The sequence below is a fragment of the Stegodyphus dumicola genome, chromosome 3 (genome assembly GCF_044657685.1).
Source record: "Stegodyphus dumicola isolate Sdum_Otavi_A_Nest chromosome 3, ASM4465768v1".
In the NCBI taxonomy this organism is placed as follows: Eukaryota; Metazoa; Arthropoda; class Arachnida; order Araneae; family Eresidae; genus Stegodyphus; species Stegodyphus dumicola.
In genome coordinates, this window is record NC_140770.1 from 4,179,808 (window position 1) to 4,194,520 (window position 14,713).

General features: G+C 29.7%; 1 long non-coding RNA gene across 3 annotated transcripts in view; it reads right to left on the bottom strand.

Annotated features, from left to right (window-relative positions):
* Positions 1-14,713, bottom strand: part of LOC146997894 (uncharacterized) — a 63,545-nt gene that overhangs the window by 21,060 nt on the left and 27,772 nt on the right. For 2 of the 3 annotated variants that reach the window (XR_015040111.1, XR_015040112.1), the window contains exons 4-5: positions 6,383-6,498; positions 6,078-6,206 (exon numbers count right to left, since the gene is read on the bottom strand). This is a non-coding gene — a long non-coding RNA (uncharacterized LOC146997894). Of the gene's footprint in view, positions 1-5,811; positions 5,998-6,077; positions 6,207-6,382; positions 6,499-14,713 lie in introns of those variants that run through there. The other variant, XR_015040113.1, reaches the window with a different exon arrangement.

A 14,713-nucleotide genomic window follows, 5' to 3' on the forward strand; every position in this document is an offset into this window, starting at 1 on the left:
GTATAAAAGCTTAAATGCGTCGCAACTCTCTCTTTTCTGTCATCCCTTCTGCTTCCAGAAGACTGTGCCTCCTTGCTGCAGAGTTTACTTTTCACATCGATTTTGTGTGTCTGCGCATACTGAAAAGTGTGCACATCTTCTGAAAGATTCTAACAGTGTTTATAGTGAAAAAAGTGTCAGCGAATATTCAAGTTTGGTGCTTTAATTTTGTGTTTAGTACTGTAAATTCTTCAGAAAAATTATAATTCAATGGTAATTATTTTGCAAATTTTTCAATGTTCAGTTTTCAGAAAAAAGTAAAATTTACTAATGAAAACAAGATCACATTCAAAAGAAAATGAAGAAGAAACTGAAACTGACACAATCAGTGTGGATAAATTTCCGTGAGCCATATTCGATGGAACAAATCATGACATTCCAATAAATAAATACTTTTTATTGTTTGAAAAGAAATGTGACTCTAAAAATGTCGCCGCGAAAGATAAAGCCTTACTGTTTTTTTGAACGTTTAAAAGACGAGCCCTTAGCATTTTATTTAAGAGAATATGTTGAGTTAGAATGGAAAGAAGTAAGGAATAAATTTCTTATGTATTTTGCTAGTGCAGAAACCATCACTTTTAGTGACTTTATTAACTGCACTTACTCCAAATTCACTGAGATTGACAAATATTATAGACAAAAGTTAAAATTGGCATAGTCTAAAATTAGATAACAAAATTATCATCAATATGTTAAATCAGGGTCTGCCTGAACAGCAGAAAATGTAAGCACAATCCAAGATTAGATCAACACTGCTAGGAAATTGTTTCTTAGTTCAAGTTTGTCTACCTCAGCTTCATTGGGAGAACAAAAATTTGCAATTCCAAGACCAAGTATACATCCAAGTTTTTACAAGTTTAGATGTAGGTTTTTAAGACCATTTTTCAATCCTAGGTATAATGTTCCACAAACATCGAGAAATTCCCAGCCACGTCAACTGTCTTATCTGCATAGATCATTTCCTTCTTTAAGTCTAAACAATCAAAATTGTCAACAAATCAAACCAAAAAAAGAAGTGAAATTATTTTAAAGTTAAGGTATAAATTAGTTAAAAAGAAGTCCTCACAATTCTGGGCACAGGGTCTCAGGTAAATGTGCTATCTGAAAATATTTAAAATTCTATTGATGCAAAAATTGAACTTACTCAAAATAATCCTAATACTAAATTATGTTTATTATCCACAGGTCTTGTTGTAACTAAAGTAATTAAATTACTATGCAAAATAGGTAAAATTAGTAATACTATAGTATTTTATGTTGTGAATTCTAATTTACCTTATTTATTATTATCATTATCTTGTGTTTCCTTATTTAAATAGCAATTAAATTTAAATAATTATGAAGTGTATCAATTTAAATGCATGATAAGTAAAGTTATTCAATTAAATAAACATTCTCAGACTAAATTTGTATGTAAGAATAGTGTTAAGTACTAAAAATTTTTATAATTATGCTGAAAATAGTGAATTTGATCAATAGCAAAAATTATTAAGTAACTATAATCATATATTTGCTAAAAACAAATATGATGTGGCTGTATGAATATAGAACCTCCATGAGTATTCTTAACTTCAGAATTACCCATAGCCTCTCGATCCTATAGAGCCCCTAAAGATAGTGAAATTAATAGATAAATAGATGAATTATTACATTGCTAGTATCATGAAAACCATCTTTTAGTCCTTATGCTGCACCTGTAACTTTAGCTTTGTTAACTGATGATGAGAGATGAACAAGTATAATCCAGGTTATGTATTGGTTATTTGAAACTTGATCAAATTACCAAAACAGACTGTAAACCTATTCCTAGAATTGATGTTGTGTTAGATAAGTTAACAAATGCAAACATTTTTTCCACATTGGACTTAACATCAGGTTATTAGCATATAAAATTAAATGATAAAGTTACTGAAAAATTGGCATTTACTACAAATTTTGTTATTTATGAATTTACTAGATTATCTTTTGGTTGGAAAATTTCCTCAGCTGTTTTTCAAACAGCTCTTGGACAAATTTTAAACAAATGTCAGATTCAATTTCCTTTAAATTATTTTGATGACATTATAGTGTTTTCCGCACATTTTGATGAACATCTTAAAATAATGTTTGATATATATGAAAAACAGAATATAAAATTAAAACAACTAAGTGTAATTTTGCTAAAGAAAAAATAAATTTTCTAGGATATGACGTTCAAACAGGAAAATATTAGCTCAGTAATGCAAATATTGAGGTTATTAAAAAATTACAACCCCCCTAAAAATGTTAAAGAATTACAAAGATTTTTGGGAAAAGTATATCATAAATTTATTCAAAATTATGCAATAATTAGAGCTCCTTTAACAAATTTACTTAAAAAAGATACTCCTTATAAGTGGACTAACGACTGTCAAATAGCTTTTCAAAAATTAAAAGATGTGTTCATTTCAAGACCCAGTCTAGCTTTGTTTAATCCAAAATATCCCTGTCATGTATTTTTAGATGCATCTAAAGAAGCTGCTGGTGCAGTTTTAGAACAAGATCCAGATGTTAACCTACATCCAATTGCTTCCCATTCTAGAAAATTAAGGTCTTATGAACAAAATTATGCAATTACTGAATCAGAATTTTTAGCAATTATTGATGCCATAGATAATTTTTATTATTATTTACATGATAATCATTTCACTGTACATCCTGATCATGCTGCTTTAGTTTGGCTTAATAATATTAAACATCCTACAGGTAGGTTATTCAGATGGTCTTCGAAATGATCTATGTATGACTTTGATATTAAGTACAAAAAAGGTTTTACTAATGTTGAAGCTGATACGTTAACTAGAAACCTTATTTGTCAACATTTAAGTTTGCAGGTTAATTTATTATCATTAGAAGAAATTAAAGAACATCAAAATTTAGATAATGTCTCTAATCCTAAGTATAAGAAAATTAATGATGTATTAATTACTAAAAAACAAGGATTATATAAAATTGTAATACCCATATCTCTCAGAACTAAATTACTCGAAAGGTTTCACTTACAATTTGGTGATATTGTGTCCTCAATGTCAAATTTATTATCTCTTCAATTATTGACCAGGAACTGTTCAAGATGTTAGAAATTACTGTAAACATTGTGAAGTATGTCAGTTTAATAAGAAAAGTAACAAAAAAGAATTGGGTTAATACAATTTTTACCATCCCTTGAGGAACCTTTTGAAATATTGTCTATTGATACTGTTGGTGGATTAAATTATTATAACTCTACTAAAAACTTAACATTATTATCGACCATGCTATTCAGTATACTTGGACTTTTGTTTCCAAAAGTGTAACTACTGATTCTTATACAAATTGTTTAAGACAAATTTTTCAAATTCAAATACCAAAGAAAATTTTAAGTGATAGAAATGCTGCTTTTACGTCTTCAAAATTTAAGCACTTGCAAGGTATATCCTAATTTTATAACAGTTATTTTTAAGTTAAAGCTAATCTCCTGTCTCTTGCAGCTTCAGCTTGAGTTTTTAGAATCATGTTAAATACAAATTACAAGGAGTACTATTTAAGTCGATGTTCCACTGACTTCGAGAGAGAGAATTAGAATTCCTGAATAGCGTGTGTTTGCTTACGTCTCTCTAAGCTGTTACTATGCTCCCGTATTACGTGCCCTTGATAGCTTCGCTAGCTAATTTAATATTAGAAGCCAACTTAGAAACTGTGTTAGCTTTGGCTAAATCTCTTTAGTTAGACATTAGCTAAGTTCTTATTTCTTACATTTTTGAGTTAAGCCTAAGGCTTTGTTGTACGTCCTGAGAAAAGGACCAATTTTATTTTGAGCAATAAAGGATAATTAACCCTTCTTGAGTTTAAGTTTCTATTTTTAGACTTGAGCAATTATTCACTTAATAGTTCACTAGATTTTTCAACACTTAGTTAATAGATAAAAGCAAGGAAACCTACAGTGATGCCCTAAGCATTTTTGATGAACCATGCCGTTGGAAAATGAAGACCTTCCAAATGTTGCAGTCACCAGCAAACTTAATGGAGGGATTATGTTTCATCGTAGAAACCATGTGAGCAGCTATGAAGCTAGCAATAACATTCGATGGCCAATGTTCCATGATGACTTTCTTAGAGCAGCTGAATCAGCATTTTACTTTACATCCCAAAAACCAGCTGCAGAAAGTTACATTTGCTACAGCTAACCTAAAATGCCAGGCCCTGAGTTGGTTCAAGGGTATCGGTTCAAGGGTATCAGGTTCAAGGGTATTGCTCGTTCAAGGGAACCGAGCAAAGTTGGAGGCAGAGTTAGTTAGTAAATATCAGACAAGCGTCGAAGCTTTGATGGACTTTATTCTTTGAAAAATTAAAATATTTAATTTATTGTATGGAAAAAAGCCAGATAAGGAATTAATCAAAGTGATTTTGCCTAGCCTGCTGCCGTCGATTCAAGATTTCCCGGAGGTAGAAAAATGGCCAGACCTTGGAAAACCTATTTCAGCTGGCTGTGAAGTTCCAAAGTAAATGAGCTGCTGAAAACACATGTTCAGAAAACTTCCGCCAGTATTCGAGGTTTTCGCCTTAACAGAAACCTCAAAGTAAGCAGAATTCTTACTGGCAGGCGGGGAAAGCTGAAAAAGAAGATAACAAGAAGACGGGTTAGTCGAAAGTATTTGGAGATCACAGTAAGAAGCTGCAGAAGCAAGGGATTTAAACTGATCAGGGCAGCCGAGAAGAGGGCCAGGTCAACCCCTGGAACAACAGGGGAAAAAAAAAAAAAAAAAAAAAAAACCCATTGGAAATTAAATTAAATATGGTAGTTATACAAAAATTGTTCCTTGCCGGAAATTCATATTTTATTGAACAACGTCCCTACTACTGCCTTACTGGACACTGCAGCGCAATGCAGCTTTTTGGAGCAAGACTTCTTTAAAAGGAATTTTCGCCATTACGATAGTTTAAAACTACAAGACAAAGGGAAATTGCTGCCTAAGGAAAACAGTGTTGTCTGCATTGGAAAAGTAAGGCTGCACATGCAAACAAAGAATGAGATATGAAAAGTTAATTTTCTGGTAGTGAAAGACCTATTAACTTCAGTTATTTTGGAGGTTGACTTTTAATGCACAGCAAGTGCAAAATTTAATTTTAAGAACTCTATTTTACAGGTCCAGATGGATACTGTTGAAGAAGAAGAGCGGGCCATGCCAGATGTTGACCTCAATCATCTTCAGGAAGAGGAGAAAAAGAAAATGAAAAATTTGGTAAGAAAATTTTGTAAATTATTCGATGAGAAACCTGGCTTCTGTCAGGTCGTGCAGCACGAGACAGATGTAGGAAACACTCCCCCAGTCCGGTCTAAGGTGTGATCTTAGCGATAAGACCACGTGAAGGAAGAAATCCTGGAACAGCATATTAAACAGATGCTGGCAAATAAAATAATTGTTCCGATTAGCAACTCCTACGGAAGCCCGGTAGTTTTATATAGAACGAAAAATGGCCTTGCATACCCAGATCTGAATTCATGGAGTGTTTTTTTAATTTGATACAACACTTACAGGAGAGTTAGAGGCGAGTCTGTTAAATTATCTGTGGCTTAAGCAATAATATACAAAATGAATCAATAAATTTGATAAGAAATGCAATTTTATGCAAAACTGTAGAAATAACAAAAATTACTAAATATTTCCCATTATTGGCAATTGTACTACAGGCATAAGTGTCTGTACGCCAACGTGAACTGTCTGTGCAGTCGATATTTGTGGTGGCAGAAAACTTTCATTAAAACCCAATACATTTAAATTTTTACACCAGAACAGTTTATTAACGATGTTGTTCTCTTTGAAATTGCAGCAACACTTTTGAGCAGATTTCTTGATGTACCACAACTTCTTTTTAACTTTATTTTAGACTTTTCACATTATTGTTTTTCATTATTGGATACTGCAGTTTTAGGTCTAATATGGACTTTTTTCTTTCTTTCTGAAAGGGAAACGAAGTTTAAATGAATGCAGTTATAAAAGAATTTCAAAGTATTCGATAAATATAAAAAATTTATTTACATGGAAAAGTTAAGGCCAATAACTGAAGTAATTCTTATATATACAAGTCTTGTTCGAAACATCATAACAGTTTCAGTTCCCGCTTCAGAAGGCTGCCGCAGATTTTCTGCACAAGGGACAAGTACCATTCTGTAATTGAGATTTAAATTATACAAAATAATAAATAAAATATACTTAAGCATGGTTAAAAAAATTATGGGAGAACAGAGACAAAATACATTGAATACATGAGATTGCATATGCAAGCAGATGTATGAACAATATCCACATACATTTATCTTTAAACGAGGATGGCATTTACTTACCATTCTAAACCACTGAAGAATACGTTCCTTAGGATAAAAATGGCTGCATGGCAAACATTTCGCTTTCTCCGTTTCACAAAGATCTTTTAAACACACACGAAAATTTATTCTCTTATCTGAGGAAGAAATGTAATTAAGAAATTTAAAAAAAAAAACCATTCTATAAAAGAATTGTTTCATATAATCTATAAAGGAAAATATACTTGTTCTAACTTTAAAATTAAACTGATTTATTGAACTCAGTAGTAGTAAAAGAAAAATTATTCAGATTTCTACCATAAAAGTAAAATTTATTAAAAAATTTTTTCAATGTAACAAATTTCATGAATAAGTAAATCTTTCTTTATTTATAAATCAAAACAATTTCTATTATAAGCATTAATATACCATCAAATGAAAACAACACGAGCGTTCTTCCCTGCCTTAATGATCTAGCACCTCTGTTTTTGGAAAGCATAATTTAAGTATACAATTTTCTAACCATTATTTCTTATAATAATTAATAGCTGTATCATAACGGTTTAATGCTCTGTGCCCTGAAAAGTCCTTACCTGGCTTTTATTTTTGTGTGGGTTGTACACATATACTTCCAACTACAAAACTGTTTAAAATGATGCAAGTGTTCATATTTTGCAATTTAAAGTTGAAAGACATCAATTTGGTAAAAATTATGAAATTTTACTTTTCATATCTCCCTCCAGTTCCTATACTTGTTTGAAAAATTTCAGAATAAAACAAAAAAAAATGCTTGAATCTCATACAACAAAACTGATAAAGATATTCGATATTAAAATCGGAGATCCTAATGAGGAGCTGTACACAAATGAAAAAACAAAATTTTTATATTTGTACATAACTAAAAATAAAATTTCAGTTAGGAAAAAGATTCTTAATTAATATGCATTTCTATGGATATTATTCTGAAAAATACTGATCAATATAAAATTTTGCAAAATGCAGATCTCGTATACAAAATCTTGTAGAATTTCTATTATATATAATTTCCATTACACACACATATAGACCATATCGACAAAAATCTTTACGTAGTACAGTACTCACAACTTATTAAAATTATTTTCGTTCCAAGCACATTCGAGTTTTATTACAAACGATATCAGTTTTAAACATTCAATGTAAAATAATAACTACCAATTAATTAATTAATTTAAAAGCAATAATTCAAAATTAACACAAAAATTAAACTATTTATGTAGTTTTGAAACTTGTTTTTTTACAAAACTATTTTTATAAAACAGGTGAAATTTTATCCCATACACAAATGACTGTTCTATGTGTTCATATCCCCCTCAAATTGTTTAAAAAGTTTTTAAATTGCACACTGTAAAAAAAAAAAAAAAAAAAAAAAAAAGGGTCGCTCTTTACAGGCAAAAGTTTTGTAAAGTTACAGAAATTAAAACGTTACATGAGAATTTCCTGAAACGTACACAGACCGAAATATAACTGTGTTGGAAGCAGACGATTTAAGAGTACACTTACAGGCAAAGACTAAGGTTTCAGTTTGGAACACTTGGATCAGGTAACCGATTGGAGAGCGGAGCGGGGGGATCTCAGCCAATCAGGAGAAAACAACAATAATTACTTTAAAGATAGTAGCAGATATATACATGGCTGCCTGTGTGTTTGTAACGTTCCTGAGCGTTAAGTAAATCTTTCATAATTACTGTTTGAAGTATTGTTATTTATTTTATGGATAATTCTTATGCACTTTACACTGTTATATATATTGATCCAGTATTTTAACATTTAGCCCTTGCTACTAGTACATATCAATACCCATAATATGTATTCTATTTAAGATGCTCATAATATGTATTCTATTCTTTATACTTAACCAAAGAATATGTGTTCTATAAATATTCTTTGGTCTAACGGCAGGATGATTTGTACTAGAACGAGTATCTAGCAAGCACATGCACTATCTACATTGAATATAGTGCAAAATACTTATTCTAAATATAGATTTAATAATAGTATTTGTGATTGTGAATCCAATAAATTCAGCCTTCAATTGACCATTTTATTTATAACCAGTATTTTTTATACAACCAGCAGTAATTAATTGAAACAGTGATATCGTATTAATTTCGTATGAAAATTTTATAATTCCAAAATGAAGTAATTACATTTGATTAAAAATTTATCATATGATAATTTTCGTAATGTTTTGTTTTCCTGCCTAGGGGCAACTTCGTTATTCTATATATTTTAGTATATTAATATCAACAGGGAAAAAGTGAAAATGACCTAAAATATTTTTCTAGCAATACGTTAACCCATTTATGCCTAGCGCTCCATTAATGTAACGGTAGTTGTGAACAAAAACAACATATTGCACTTTATTCCCCAGAATATCATTTCATTAATATTTTATAAACTACAAGTTTTATTAAACTCTGTAACTGCCATTGCATATTTATAATGTTTTAAACATATAATATAACATGCAAATCATAAAGTAACTTCTTTTAAAAAAACAAATTGTGACTATGTGGAATTTTAAACCATTCTGTATGTGAATGTCAGTATTAAAAATCAATTAATAATAATAATTTTTTAATAAAACATTAATTTTAGAATTAACAATATAAACATACATAAATACAATGTCAATTCAAGCCACTTTTCCTTATAAATTCCTCCATAAGTACATGCGTCCCTTTAGGCAACTAGCTTTACATGCTTTGCCATGTTCCAGCAAACCAAATTATACAAATATGCAAAAAACTGTACTTTTAAGTTAATGCAAGATATAAAATTCTACATATTTGTAAGCTACATTAGTTTACTTACAGCTTGGCATTTAGTTATCCAATGATTTGCTAGTAATAACTAATGTAGAATGCAAATATCTTTTAAATAAAAGAAAATTAGAAGGGTCTGATTTTTAGATATTTTTAGACCTCTCGAATACGCATCGAGTGTGCTATCATTACATAACAAAGGCATGATGGGAGGAGGGAGAAAATACCTATACAGTAACTGAAGGTAATATTTCTTGCTTCTGTTATTGCTAATGCAAAAAGAAAAGCAACGGTATGAAAGACCTGAAGTGTATTTATAATTTAAGCAATTTGCAGTTGCAGAATGTCCAGTATTCCAAGGGACCTTTCTTAAAAATATTTATTTAAAAAAATATTTAAACATAAAATTTACAAACTTTGTAGATGTGGAATATCACTCTTAATTTATTAATTAATTTAATAGTATTTTGCATAACACTGGTAATAATTATTAGTTAAATTTTATGCAGTTTCTGATCTGAGTTTAACTTTGTAATGTTAATTTTATATATAAATTCAAATGTTCTGTTTGGTAAAGTAGAAATTCTGGAATATTTCAAAAAGAACAAAAATGTACTCTATCTATTAGGACAAGTGAATTTTTTTTTTTTTTTTTTTTTTTTTTTTAAGCTGAAAACAAATTTCTGTGAAAAATTAAAATTATAATTCTAAATGCAAAACGAAGGAATAAATTTGAAAATTATCAGATAAACCCCAATGTTGGTAATTTTTGCAATTTTTTAGAAAATTTTTTATACTTTTCTGAATGAAATACGCTATTTTTTATTAATATTAATTACTACAACTAAATTACTGTGATTTAAATACATAATTTGGCTTAAAATTTATTTGAATTTAATTTTCTAATTTATTTCAATTAAGTATATTTCATATAACATAAGTCTAAAAATAAACTTAATTCTCATCCTGTTTACTGAAATAATTTTTTAAAGATAAATGTCATTTGTTTTCCTTAGATTTTTTTCATGAAGATACATGTTTATATATGTGGGGAGATAGAGGTATTACCATGTTTACTCACAGAATTTTTTCCCTTTTTTTTATTAATTTTATAGTAAGAAAATCGAGAGAGGAAAATTGTTCTATCAATTTAATTTTGAAAGACGTGATTACAGTAAGAATATACCAAATAAAACATATTTAAGGATTTTGTAACTAATTATTTATTTAAAAGAAACCTACTTTAATGCATTTGTAATATTAGCATTTCAGTACCTAATAAGATAATTTCATTCCTGCTTCCCTCTGCTTTTAATTTCATCCACTGCTATTATTGTCCAGGGCTATTCCCTACATCTCAAAGCATTTACTACTTCTAAAATTGCAGTTTGTGTCATCTTCTGAAGCATGCAAGTCATCACCATTCAGTCTGTCTTACCACATGCAATAATTTTTCAAACTTTTAAAATGGATTCGTCCACATACTCATTGTTTTTGTCATGCTAAGAAAGACAAACTTTTGCTTATTACCTGCAAAGGCCATGCTGAACCTTGTCATATCTAAGTGTTGGATTTTATGCCAGCCTAATACAAAAAATTACCCTTAAAGTGAGCAAGCACCAATCGATACTCACTCTGCAATTTTCACCAATCGATACTCACTCTGCAATTTTGCCACATCAGCTGCATAGTCAAATTCTCTAATTATTTATATAAGATTTGAGGCCTAATGAGTAGCAAAGATGACAGCAAGAATGGGAGAAATCAGAGTTATAGAGAAGTAGAAATGAGATAACTTATTAAATGTTGTAATTATGTGGATTCTTATTGAAATGCAAGTTTTTTTTAAAGAAATAAAATTATGATAGTTACTAGTAGCTTATCCATGATTACTTTGCATTTATATTCTTACTTTACAATTTTCTTTGGAAGTTAAAATTTTTTCCTAATTTTCCCCTCTCCATTTCAGATGATAAAATTAGTATATATATATATATATATATATATATTATTATTATTATTAAAAAAAAAAAAAAAAGGGAATACTGCACGAACAGCATTAGATAGCCCCATTTTTCTTGAAGCTGTTCACTGTTATTCTTTTATTAATCAGAGCCCATGCACCCAAAATCCAAGGCAAATTAGTTATTAAGATGAAAACGACACCTACATGAATGAATGTTTTAAAATTTAAGGGAAACTCACTGTATGAAAGACTGAAGGAAGGTGAAAATTAGGTAAATAATTTTAAAAATTTCAGAAGCCTGTGATAAAAAGAAAGCTAGGAAGAAATAAGTGAGTAAATACATTACTTAGGGTTTGAGATTCAGTGATTCATTTGGCACAAATTTCTAATATTGCTTTAGAAATTTAAAGGTAATAGATAATTTAATATTTTTTCAATGCTAGAAAATTTTTTCTGAAATTAAGTATACTCAGGGTTCGTACACATTTCTGCACATGGAAAATAAGCACTTTTAGGGACCATTAATGAAAAAAATTAAGGACCTATGAGCAAATGGGAACTGAATAAATTCAATTAAAAATATTATTCTATGCCTGAATTTCACTTTTGTAATACCATCCTAAAAATAAAATAGATCCCCAAGTAGTATGCATTATTACTAAACATGAATTAACATAATTATTAATAAGTTTAAGAATAAAATAAAGTTCATGCAGTTTATCAAGTAGCATTAAATATTTTACACTTATAATAGGTTGGACATATTTGAAAGATGATAAGTGACATTTACGTTTTACTAATAGTTAGCTGTATGTTGATTTTTTTATGTGTTATTTTGTCACATACTTGATAAGTCTAGATCAAAGGTTCTCAACCGGTGGTATGCAAGAAAAAAAATAGGTGGTACACAAAGAAGAAAAGTATTTTTAACTATTTATTTCAAAAATTAAAATCCCAACATCCTAATTGAGTTTTTTTCTCTAACACTCGTAAATTTATGCGATCTGAGCTTTGTTCAAGATTGGTGGTGGTAGTAGTACTTTGTAGTGGTGGTACTAAAGGTTTTCAATTTTTGTTTAGATGGTACACATTAGTCAAAAGGTTGAGAACTGCTGGTCTAGAGGTTTAGTAAATAGCAGGTAGATTTTATGTCAAACGGCATAAGTTAAAATGAGAAGAAAGATCATAATCAGCATGATTCATAACAAAAGACTGAATGTTATCACCGCTACTGCTTGTCTAAAGAGAGACCTGCTAATTAGAACAAACTCGAAAGACCTGGTGTAGGCACGGTTAGCAAGTGTTGAAAGTTATTTAGACTCTGTTTGATGCAGTTAGTGTCATAGCTTTGTGCAGAATTCCAGGGATTGTAACACAGTTAATATACTTTCAGGTTCCAATAAGCCATTCAAGCACCAGAGGTAATAATTTATTTTGTATTATTTTAAGTCTTACTAGATGCAAAGAATAAGTTTTACTTGAATTTATGCATTTCTGTGTTTTATCTTGTAACCACAGTGAATATTAATGAAAGGAAATAATTCGCTTTAATATGTAGAGATAATTTTTAAGGGTAAGCAGTTAGTTATAAATAATTAAATTAGGTAAATAGGTAACCTTAGTCATTATGGATTTACATGGCCACTATTATTATTTTTTAACAATATTTGTTAAAAAAGCCCTATTAAAATCAAAATCTAATAAAATTTCACAGTTTAAAATACATGTAATTTATGACACTGATTCTTAAATGATATTAGAATAATTACACATTAAAAGCTACAAAACACTTATGTTTTGTAACAATAACACTTAATATTTATCCGTCATTTTAATTTGAAGACTTCTCAAACATTTTGGCTAATTTATATCGATTTCCTTCTCTTTAAGCATCTTTTCTAACAATAATTAAAGATTTGCCTCAATATGCAAACCAATGCTCTCACTAGTTTCTGCGTGCTTTATCTCCTAACTTGTCAACCACTCCATCATGTACCTATGAGAGTTTACTTGATTTGGTAAAAGTTAAATAGTCCCAAACCCCGATAGATGTGAAGCAAATTATCACTATGTCTGAAAGTAACTACAATATCAGACAAAGGTTTAAATAAGCCTCTTATTTAAAAAGAACTTCGAACAAACATAAAGGCATGTTCTGATGCTAACAAAGTCAATCACAATGACGTAATTAAACAAGAACAGTCAAATTCAAACTAAAAATGTGGATTAGTGGTCAAAGATTATACAATTTAATTTAATCTGGCTCAGTAACTCTACCATATAATGAAATAGAAATGGAAAATTATAGTAAAGGCTGAAATCATAAATAATTGGGTAATTTACATAATAATAACTGCACGTATCTTTGAAGAATAATTTTCTTTATGTATTCAATTTCTTTCTTCAACACGTTTCCTTTTCATTTTAGAATTTTTGGATTTAATTAAGGATTTCTGTTATTCTAAAAAACACTAAATGCATTTAGAATGTACAGAAAAAGTGGCTAATTTTATTTCTTTAGTAACGTGAATACTCAGAAGAAATGTGAAATATATATGGTAAAGGCCAGTTACAGAGCTGATGTAGCAGAATTTTTAGAATTAAATGACACACCAAACAACAAAATCTAGAAATGGCAAAACTTTTAGAATTTAGAGCTGGCATTGGAAGCATTTAGAAAGGCACTAGGCAACAGAATATATATCCAAAGAGATTGCATCAAGTGGGAAAATGCCTATGTGTATTTTGTATTTTGCATGGGCGCAGCCCCGGCCCCCCTAGCCGATTTAAATCGGCCACATGGCCAAAACGGGACAGGCCCGTCCAACACAAAAACGAGAAGCCACCGAGCCGGCCATGCTCAAAATTTACACAAGGAAAACCACAATTCAAAATTTACCTGAAAAGACTTAATATTTAAACAACCGAGAAACCAAAGCCCGAGACCCGAGTAACAAAAAAGGTTAAAAAAGGAAACATAACAAACACAAAATTACGAGAGCAAATGGTTGCAATTTTATTGCCTATGTGTATGGTATATTAAGACATATTAGATTAATCTTTTAAATTGCAAGTTTTCAATTTCTTTATGAATAAAAAAATCCCTTTCTATAATGCCTGCCCATGTGAAAAGATTAGAAGCATTTTTGATATTTTACATGCTTGTGTCTAGTGAAAAGTAGAGAAAATAAGGAGAAGATAAACATGTTAAGATTCTAATATCAGAAGTAAAACATTCAGATATTATATATTTTTTTGTTGTTGTTGTTCTTCCAGATGTTCTCTAAAAAGTAAGAAACTCATTGCAAACTTTCTGTAAAATACATCCATTACGTGTTGATACCATGGAGACATTTTTTAAATCTTCTAGAATCGTGGGTCTATAAATCTTGCCTTCAAATCCTTCTAAACTGCAATGTCTAAAACGCTAAAAAAAATTATCCCTACCATTTCTGTAACAGCAAAAAATCAGAAATAATTTTTTTTGGGGGGGGAAAAAAAAAAAGGAGGAGGGAAGAAGTATAAAATTAATTTTATAGAGAAAACTGATGCACATTCTGAGAATTTTGAATATTCTGAGACAATTACATGGGAAAAACT